Source organism: Tympanuchus pallidicinctus, unplaced genomic scaffold, assembly GCF_026119805.1.
Source record: "Tympanuchus pallidicinctus isolate F22 unplaced genomic scaffold, pur_lepc_1.0 scaffold3, whole genome shotgun sequence".
Lineage (NCBI taxonomy): Eukaryota > Metazoa > Chordata > Aves > Galliformes > Phasianidae > Tympanuchus > Tympanuchus pallidicinctus.
Genome location: NW_026294747.1, coordinates 60,462,236 through 60,471,813, shown reverse-complemented (window position 1 = coordinate 60,471,813; position 9,578 = coordinate 60,462,236). Strand labels below are relative to the sequence as shown.

At 41.0% G+C, this 9,578-nt stretch overlaps 1 long non-coding RNA gene across 1 annotated transcript; it reads right to left on the bottom strand.

Annotated features, from left to right (window-relative positions):
• Positions 1 to 421: 421 nt before the first annotated feature.
• Positions 422 to 2,195, bottom strand: LOC128086461 (uncharacterized). Its single transcript, XR_008209371.1, has 2 exons — positions 1,918 to 2,195; positions 422 to 656 (listed from the first exon to the last, which is right to left on the bottom strand). It is a non-coding gene; the product is annotated as an uncharacterized LOC128086461 (long non-coding RNA).
• Positions 2,196 to 9,578: the final 7,383 nt, after the last annotated feature.

The window sequence follows — 9,578 nt, the reverse complement described above, 5'->3', positions numbered from 1 at the left end:
TGTTACTGGATGAATGATAGGAGGATTGGGTACAAATGCCCAATATGTTTCTGCTTTACAGCCATGATGTAGGATCCAAAAGGTACTAAGGATTAGGGCCACGAGTCGTATTCTCACTTGCATCTTTCTTTCCCACATCTGGGTTAGTGTCAGTCTCTGCATCTTCCTCCGCAGTTTTCCATCTTTGTTTTTGGCATGTCGGACATATCTCTCCTGTATCCACCATGGTGAGGTTTCATCTGTAGGGAAGATACAAGCATATCCTCTGCCCCAAATTAGTACAGGATCAGGACTATAAATTTTACCGTCCATTGGATTTCTCCAATATTGTATTGGTTTATCTCTTGTTTTATTACTCCAATATCTATTCGCAGCCAATTTTCCATTATCATCCAGTGTCAAAAAATTTAAAAAAAAATAATGCATGTGATAACATAGAGGATGGAGTATCTTTATTTCCTCATGTCCCTCTTTTTATTTTCTTTAGTTGAGTTTTCAATAAATGATTAAATTTTTCTACTATGCCTTGGCCTACTGGATTATATGGAATTCCAGTTTTATGGTAAATTTTAAAATGTCGACAAAAGGTTGCAAAACCGTTACTTACATAAGCTGGCCCGTTATCGGTTTTTAATGATTTCATTGTTCCCATAACGCTAAAACAATGCAAAAGATGGTTGCATACATGAGAGAGTTTTTCACCAGACAAGGTTGAGGGCTACTGCAAAGTGAGAGAAAGTGTCAATTGTTATATGGACATAAGAAGATTTTCCAAAAGAAGGTACATGTGTGATATCCATCTGCCATAAATCATTAGGCATTAATCCTCAGGGGTTCACTCCAATATGAGGAACTGGTAATAAAGGGGCACAAGAAGAACCGTTCCGCATATTCGGAAGTCCAAAGCAAATTTTCACCTTCACTTAACACAGCCTTTGCCAAGCTTTTCCAGTCAGAAGGGGGAAGAATATTAGCAGCTTTAAGCTCTTTCAGTTGTTTAAAAGGAATAGGCTCATAATCATTCAGAATGCCACCGTTTGCAAGTTGATGCTGTATGACAGGGAAAACTTGAGACGGAAAAAGTTGCCCAGAAAATTCATCTATTGTTTCCTCAGCTTTCCTAGCTTCTTTCAAAGCAAATTGCATAGGAGATTTTTGCATAAGCAAAGCATCTACTCCGGGCGGGGGAGGCATTCGCCCTGCTCGAAAGGCAGGCAAAACAGCAAGGGGATGTGATCGAGCCTGATCGACTATCTGTTGTGTCTGCACAGCGGCATTAGCAACCTGTAACGCTGGGAATACAGCCGCTAAGTCCTTATGGTGATATTCAGCAGCCTCTTTTTCTAATTCTCCCCAATCATCAGGGGGTAAAATATCCTTTGTCATGTTAGTGCCAGGAGGTTTACAAGGCGGCAAGTCGTTTGCTAATTTACAAATCAAAGGTTGCTCATATTGGGGAGGGGAGGATGGGGGTGCCGATGGCATGGACGAAGGGATGTGATCGAGAGATTTTGATCGCGGCAAGGCAGGATATAACTTTTCTGTTGGGCGAGTGGTCCGCTGCCACTTCTCATCCCCAGTGTCTCCTCTGAGACATTCTTTTATTAGAGTCCAAAGTGTAAAGGTATCAATAGGTATCTTCTCAGGACCATGCACAGCATAATAGCCCTGGAGTCTTTCACCTACTTTGTTCCAAGTTTCAATATTAATAGTTCCATCCCTGGGAAACCAGGGGCATACTTCCTCTATAAAATCTAAAAAACGACTAATCTGACCCCGAGTCACTTTTACTCCTCGGGCAACTAATAATGATTTCAGCATTGCAGAAAAAATGCCTCGTTCAGTACTTGCAGCTTGTCCCATTTTATTTAACAATCTGTCCAATTCCCTAGTCCTCACCTCCCTATTTCAACTTACCAACCGCGGCTCGTGGGAGGAAGCGACGCCTTTGTCATTGGAGTCCGAGTATCCCGGGTTTCGGCACCAGATGACGGAGACCAGCTCAAGACGCCTGGGACAGACGGGCTTAGGCTCTGGTGGCGCAAGAAGCAAAGTTTATTGTTGTTACAGGGTTTTTATATCTTTTAGCTACAGGAGTATACAATACTTAAATCAGATAACATTCATGCAGCTGACAGCAATACATCATTACTTAATTAGCTCTTTGTGGATTATGGTCAGTACAGTGATCAAAAGGTGTTCTTTCCACAGAACACGTTCTGCTCTTGGTCACGGAACGAAGAAGCTGTAGCTTATGCTTGCCAGTTTCACATGGCAGACCTTCCCTTTCAGGAGGGGCTGCATGTTTCACGTGGCAGTATGTTTCACATGGCAGTCCTTCCCTTTCAGGAGGGGCTGCATGTTCCACATGGCAGTCCTTCCCTTTCAGGAGGGGCCGCGTGTTCCCTGTTTGACCCTTTCAGGCCAGCCAGGTCTGTTTTGCTTAACAGTCTTCCTCACCCTCTAACACTGCTATCAAGATGTAGGCCTTCTTCTTCACAAGCACATTTTGAGATTTGAAATATTCTGGAAATGGGCCAGGCGATTACAGGGGCTTCAGGAAGCTCTCCCACTGCCCAAATGATCTCTAGCTGACCTGACCCTCTTTGGCACTCAGGCATAGTTTGCAAACACTCTCCTTCTCCCACTAAGTTTGCCTGTGGTAGTTAACAGGTTTTCATATTATCACAAGAGAATAGAAATCAGTTGGAAAAGTGATGCCTTGCCTTCACCAGACCTCCCCTTCCCCTTCCTATCATTACTGTGTTGACCTCCTTTTAATCCTCTATGAGAGTTTGGGACCTTAACCCTTTTGCTTCCCAGACTCTTACAAGAAGAGTAAGAGGAATGGGGAGGTTAAATGTGGAGGTTGGTGGCCCTGCGTGTGGCAGAGGGGTTGGAGATTCATGATCCTTGAGGTCCCTTCCAACCCTGGCCATTCTGTGATTCTGTGAAGAAGGAGTTGGAATTAGGTGATCTTTAAGTTATCTCACAATCCAAGCCATTTTTGATTCTATGATGACTGTGAATCTTTGCTGTCAGTCCTGCCAGTGATGGGTTGGAAGGCCATGTCTACGTGTGTGATGTGAATGTGGTAAAGTGAAGGGAGTCAGGAACAGAATGAATGCTGTCTTTGTGGCACTTGAACTGTTTCATTAATTGCATGCTGGCATGGCTTTGGTCTGTCACTCTTTTAAGTCGTGCTTAGGCACAGTTTAGGCAAAGCTCAGCCCAGAAACTATTTTCCAATGGGCAATATGGGTGAAACTGGAGGCTTTCTGGGGAAAGAGGAGATGGCTGTATGAACAGGAACCGTCTCTAACACTTGCTCCTGCAGCCACACATTGGGCCTTCGCTTATTTTTATATGAGAGGTCAGGTGGAAGATTTGAAACTAATGAAGTCCCCAGAAAGCCCTCTCCATTGGCTTGGGTTCTGGATTGAGGTGGGTGTAATATGTACCTCCACAAAGATGAAATATTAGGAAGAAATACTATGAAGACTGTGTTGTACAACAGGAAAAGCAGGAATGCATCAAGTTCCTTTATTCATTTTTATTATCATTAATTATTATTATTTTCTTATGTTGAATGTGACAAGCAACACAGCAAGGCACAGCAATTTACCACCAGTTTTTGACAGCAGAGCGCTCTGGCTTGCATTACCAGGTAAGTGCTGTAGATCTCCTGCCATGGCCCATGTGACAGGTCTGCTCTCCTTATCATCTTCCCTTCCAAGCACTAATATTTTTTGTTGAAAGAACAGAAATGAGTTACAACAACACTCATCCAATTGTTTATATTACCTTTTTGCAACTTGAATATCACCACAGAAACTGCTTTCTACTTTGAGAAGTTATTTTACTACACCTAGGAAACCAATTAAGAAAATTAACTTTGTGGCCAGCCTCCTGTGAATGAAATTACCAAGACATCTTGATTAGCATAGGTCACCTATTACTGGGCACTTAATTGAGCCTTGAAATGTATAAAGTTATACAATAGCAAATGAGCTCTTAACTGATACAGTCAATTGAGTCTAAAGAACTGACTAAACTGAAGGTGCCAACTCTAAGATGATTATGGACCCAGATGTGTTATTGACCCTTATCTGCATCATTCAGTCACCTACACGTTGATGACTAAACCTTTCAATCTCTGAAATGATCATCACCTCTCACCAAACTTTGAAGTGGATTAAGAGATACAGGATGAGGTCTGTGCCTCACACCGTGATACAAGAAGGATGAGCTTCAAGCTGGAACTTCCTATTTCATCCCCATAACTGTAAAGCAAGCTTAGGTAATTAGCTTAGAGTGTCGATTAAACACAGCAGGAGGTCACTTTTCCAGCGTACACATCCAGATAGATGCCTGCATTAGATGTCTATGCCAGCGTGTGGAATCTCACCCCTAAAGTAAACATCTACATCTGAATGATCATCCTACCCTCCCTTCAGCGACAGTGGAGAGGAGTACGCCCTGGGGAACTGATTATCTTGTCCTCTGCAGACATCTAAATTATGTCAGGCAAATTACATTTAACGGTGCCTGTGACTGTGAAAATAACCTGGAATAATCAGTTCACATTTACACTCCTAATGTCTCAAGTTAGAGGGGAAAATCTGCTACTGCAGGGATCCGGGATGAGCTTGTGGTTTGAGCCCCCCTCTAAAGTTAGTGCAGAAAGTGACCATCAAACTGAAATGTGTGGATGAAAGATGACCTCTATTAAATAGAAAAGAAGCAGAGACAAGCATAGACTCATGACTGAATTCCTATATTGTGAAAACCAGGTTACTCATGTTTACCTATCTTCTATTCTGTAGTCTCAGAGAACACCAAGGAGAAGCATAAATCTGTTCTTGGCCCTCATGAGGGCACCAAGCTCAGCCCTAAAGCCATATTTTAGTGGAAAAAAGAAAATCAGTGTCATTCTACTTATCTGGAAAAGGAACAGAAGTGATTTGGGGTTAAAACAGGCAGAGGAAGGCAAGAAAACAAATGAATAATATAATACATGAAACTATTTCCGAGGACAGGAACAGCTGGGTTGTCAGCTCTTTAGAGACTATTAATAGGAAGGAAGATTGCGTTGTGTGTCACTGGGAAAAACAGCTTCCCTTAGGTTTGAAAAAATGTCTTGCCTATTCAACAGAGAAGATACAAAAGAAGTAGGGAAGAGATTGCCGGATTTTTTCTTTTTGAATGAGAAACATCAAAAATTCAAAGAGTGGTGTTTTGTTTTTTTTTTCTCTTTCCTTTATTTCTTTTTTTAACATAAAAGAACATAAATAGCATGCTTGTGGTAGATATATGCAGATAAGATGCCGGGAAGCTTTTCAGATATGTGGGTGGAATTAAGTTTACAGCTTAAAATACGCGGGGAAGAAGCCAGGTGTCTTTGCTCACGCAGCAATCAGGAAGGAACTAAAGAACTTCTGCAATTTCAGAGGCCCAAGATGTTCACGTGGGTATTGCAGGTATGTCAGAAGATCTATGGGATATTTGAGCACCTCTGGGCCAGCAAATGGAGGGCAGATGGGACATCCTACAGCATCTAAAAGGGAAGTAGATGTACAGAAGGCAGATCCCAGAACCATACCATTAAATGCTGGTATTTCAATTTGCTAGTCAGAATTCACCTGCAAGTTTTACAGTGGGTAGAATGGAAGGTCCTATTCTACTACAAAACCTGATGTATTCATTTACACACCTCAAGACCCGGAGACCCTTCTTATAGCTGACTGTAACACTTATTGTCATGACCTTGTGTCTAGTGTATTTTCATGGTTGTCATATACTGTTCATCTCAGCAAGCTCCCTTTCAGCCAGGGCTGAGGTACAGAGCTCTGATATTTCACTGGAAATGGGCCTAAATGTCCTGTTTATTATAATTCTTGATGATTTCTTTCTGTATCTCTCCAGTGCTGTGATGTATTCAGCATTGCTTTCTGCTTGTCTAGCTGAGTCTGACAGAAAATGCATGTGCAAATAATTGTCTTTGGGTAAATTGCAATCATTCTCTACTTAAGTGTTTTCTTGCTCATCAGCCACAGAGCACTTTCACATGTCCTAGAGTGTTTTAAAAATCATAGGAACACCTGATTGTGGTCACATTTTATTCATGAACAACTGAGTGCCATCAGTTTTAATAGGTGTTTGTTTTGCTGTAATTAATTGTCTTTATTTGCCCTCTTCAATTGTGGTGAGGTTGTGGTGGACTGCAGGTTGGCTTCTGCTCCTGTGTTATGGTGATGGGATGAGAGATAATGGCTTAAGTTGTTCCAGGTGATGTTCAGGTTGGGTATCAGGAAAAATTTCTATGCTAGGAGAGTAGTCAGGAACAGAAGCAGGCTACTCAGGGAGGTGGTGGGGTCCCTGGAGACATTAAGTACTGTTCAGATGTTCTATTAAGGGACATGATTTAGTTGGGAAATATTGATGGTAGGTGGATGGTTGGACTGGGTGATCTTGGAGGTCTCTTCCAAACTTGGTGATTTTATGATTGTTGGGAAGAAATAGTGGGAATGGACTTTGCTTCTGTGTATAAGTACTTCTGAGGTACAAATACCAAGTAGAAAATGTTTCTTTTAGGTGAAGCAGGAAGTTCTGTTCCCTTCTGCTGCTCATTCTTACCCCTAAATTACTTCTTTCTCGGGCCAGAAGAGGTATTTGTAGAACATATGGGAAACCAGACTTGAAAAATATAATGGAAGAAAAAACTATTTTCTGTGTGAATTCTTCATAAACTTGCTTAACTGCAGAGATGCAGAACCTGCTCAGCCATCGTATAAAAAGATGGAGTGAAATAGGGGTAATAAGAAAGTAAGAGCAAAGGGTGCTGTGCTCTTTAACATCAGAGCAGGTTTTTATGAACATCAAGCTGAGTTCTAATACCCAAAGAAATCCTTCATGTGTTGTTTGTTTATTTGTTGATTTGTTTTTGCTTTTGTTTCTCCCTATTCCTGCAATATATTGGTAGTAGATTAAAATGCAACAGCTCTTGACTCATCCATGCATTGGGATCTGTCAGCATGTGGTATATCTTCAGTGTTGAAGAGCATAAAGCACAGTGGATCCTTTGCTTCTGAGATCTTACACACTAAAAAGAAGACGAGAGCCAATAGGGACAGAAAGAATAGGACAGAGAAACAATGTGGCAACACATTTGGGGGATAGGATAGAGCTTCATTCCGTATTTAAACCATAATGACAGCCTTTCAATACCTCAAGGGAGCTTACAAACAGGAGGGGAATCAACTCTTTGAAAGGGTAGATAACAGCAGGACAAAGGGAAATGGTTTTAAATTGAGGGAGGGAAGATTGAGGTTGGATGCATGACATCCAACCATTCTGCGATTCTCTGACGATGAAAGAAAACAAAACAGTACTGCATCTCTGCCCAATGTCCCTGTGATCAGTCTGGGTGAAGGTAGCAGACTGTAGGATCCAGAACCCAGGGACACAGCAGGACTCAGTTTTACCCAGGAAAAATAGCAAGTAAATAGCACAGTTAGCATATACTAGGAAAATGTACTTATTTTCTGATATTCAGAGTTCTCTGTGGCACTTCCATAACAATCCATTTACCCAGCTGTTTTATCTTCCTCCTTAGCATTCCCCTAAACACCACTGAGATCACCAGCTGAAATAATGCTTCCATCCTTTTTGTATGCCCACCAGTCTCTGAATACAGTGGAGCTTTTATTTTTAATTATAGTTGCAATAGGCTGCTCTGCAATGTCGTGTTCTGTCTAACCAGTGGATTCTGCACTTTCGGTAATTGCAGCCTTTTCCCCATACCTCTAGGGCTTTTTGTTGTGTGCATTTAGTCAGATTCATCAAAAGACTGTTTGAAAATGTCAGTAGACTCACCTTTTTTCCTCAGCTGATGGCTCATATTGCAACCTGCTGCTGGAGCACTGCACTTTCGTTGTCTAAGGTGTTTGTGTATGCACCCAGAGGAAAGGCTGTTGCATTTCGGAAGGATTTTTGTTAGGGAAAAGCATTATTCAGATAGCACCATATGGTAACAAGAGCATCCGTATCCTCCAGCTCCTACAAAAGGTTCTAAGCAGCTTAGTAAATGTCAAGTCATTCATGTTAAGTGACGTTAATTGATTCAGAACATCCATAATGGGGATTAGGAAGAATCAGAAGTCTGTTGCTCCCTTGTCTAAGTTTCAGATGGACATGGTGATTAGATCCCCCTCTGACGTTCTCAAAGGACATCTTAATGCATGTCAGAGTTGTATAAAAGTGTGCAGAGTAGATTTACCATGGGAGGACTCATTTTGTGATTAAAAAGTAGAAAAGCAACAAAGAGTACAGCAAATAATTTATATGAATGTGATGAACAGAAATTAGATTCCTAAATAAGGTTTTAGTTTAAGAATGAATGGACATAAGTGAGGAACTCAGGGACTTGAATGTAAGTGTAGTTTCCAACATTAGCTACAACCGACATGTTAGAGAAACCCAACAAGAGCTTTATTTTCTGTATCAGCATGGACAACAAGCCATGCAAAGAGGAGTTTCCAGCTGGTCTGTTAAAAGCTCAAGGACTGGAATGTGGCCTGTGGTGTAGATGCTGGGGATCAGATAGGAAAACCTGGTGGAGGAGAGGAAATATAAAGGAAAAGAAGCACAGAGAAATCAATACATTCTGCTAATGACTGCACATGTCAAGACCCTACCTTCCAAAAAGAAAAAGCAAACACAAAATTGTCTTTCATTTGATTCTATTTCAGACTGGCATGCTGGTTGTCATGACCTAAAAGGCTCCATCAATATGACCTGAGAGGCCTGAAACAATGGAATCCTGATGGGACGTTCTGGATTGGAATCTCATGCTGATATTCATTAATTGCATCTAGATTTTTGTAGAAAGACTCCTGACAGAAATATGCTTTAAAACATGGCAACCAAGTCCCTGAGTGACACAACCTGATGCTGAAATTTGCCCTGTTTTGAAGGGAGGATTTGGCTGGGATCAGACCATCATCGGTCCCTTTTGAACCAAATTGTTCTGTTCCGTGATTTTGTATGCTCAACTCTATTCAGCAGGAATTCTGATCTCTTCTTATCTTGTCAGACCTCTTCTTTTCATTTTCTTCTACAATTGTTAGAATTAAGAATTAATAACACTATGCAGTGCCTGCCTTGTGTAATGGTGCCTACATTTTTCTTCCTGTTGTGTAAGAATTAGTAACTTTATTAACTGATGAGAGTCGGCCATAGCTTCAACTCATCTACTGGAGATGGGGAAAAAGCTATAAAAATCAGTCTTTAAATGATTTTTGGGATGTTTAACCACTTGTTTTTATAACCAATGTGATTTTGGAATAGCAGTTGAGCAGTAAGATCACATTATGCACTACTGAGAGACAAACATAAAGAGAAGAACTGGGTTACCACTGTTACCCTACAAATGTCTGTTTATGTTGTCATCTTTATTGTGCACATTCAGCATGGATTTGGCAGTACTATTTGATTTTTAGATGCAAATTTCTTTTATATGCATGTCTAAGATAAGGTACATTCTGATACAAAGCATACACATTTCACTATTTTAATAC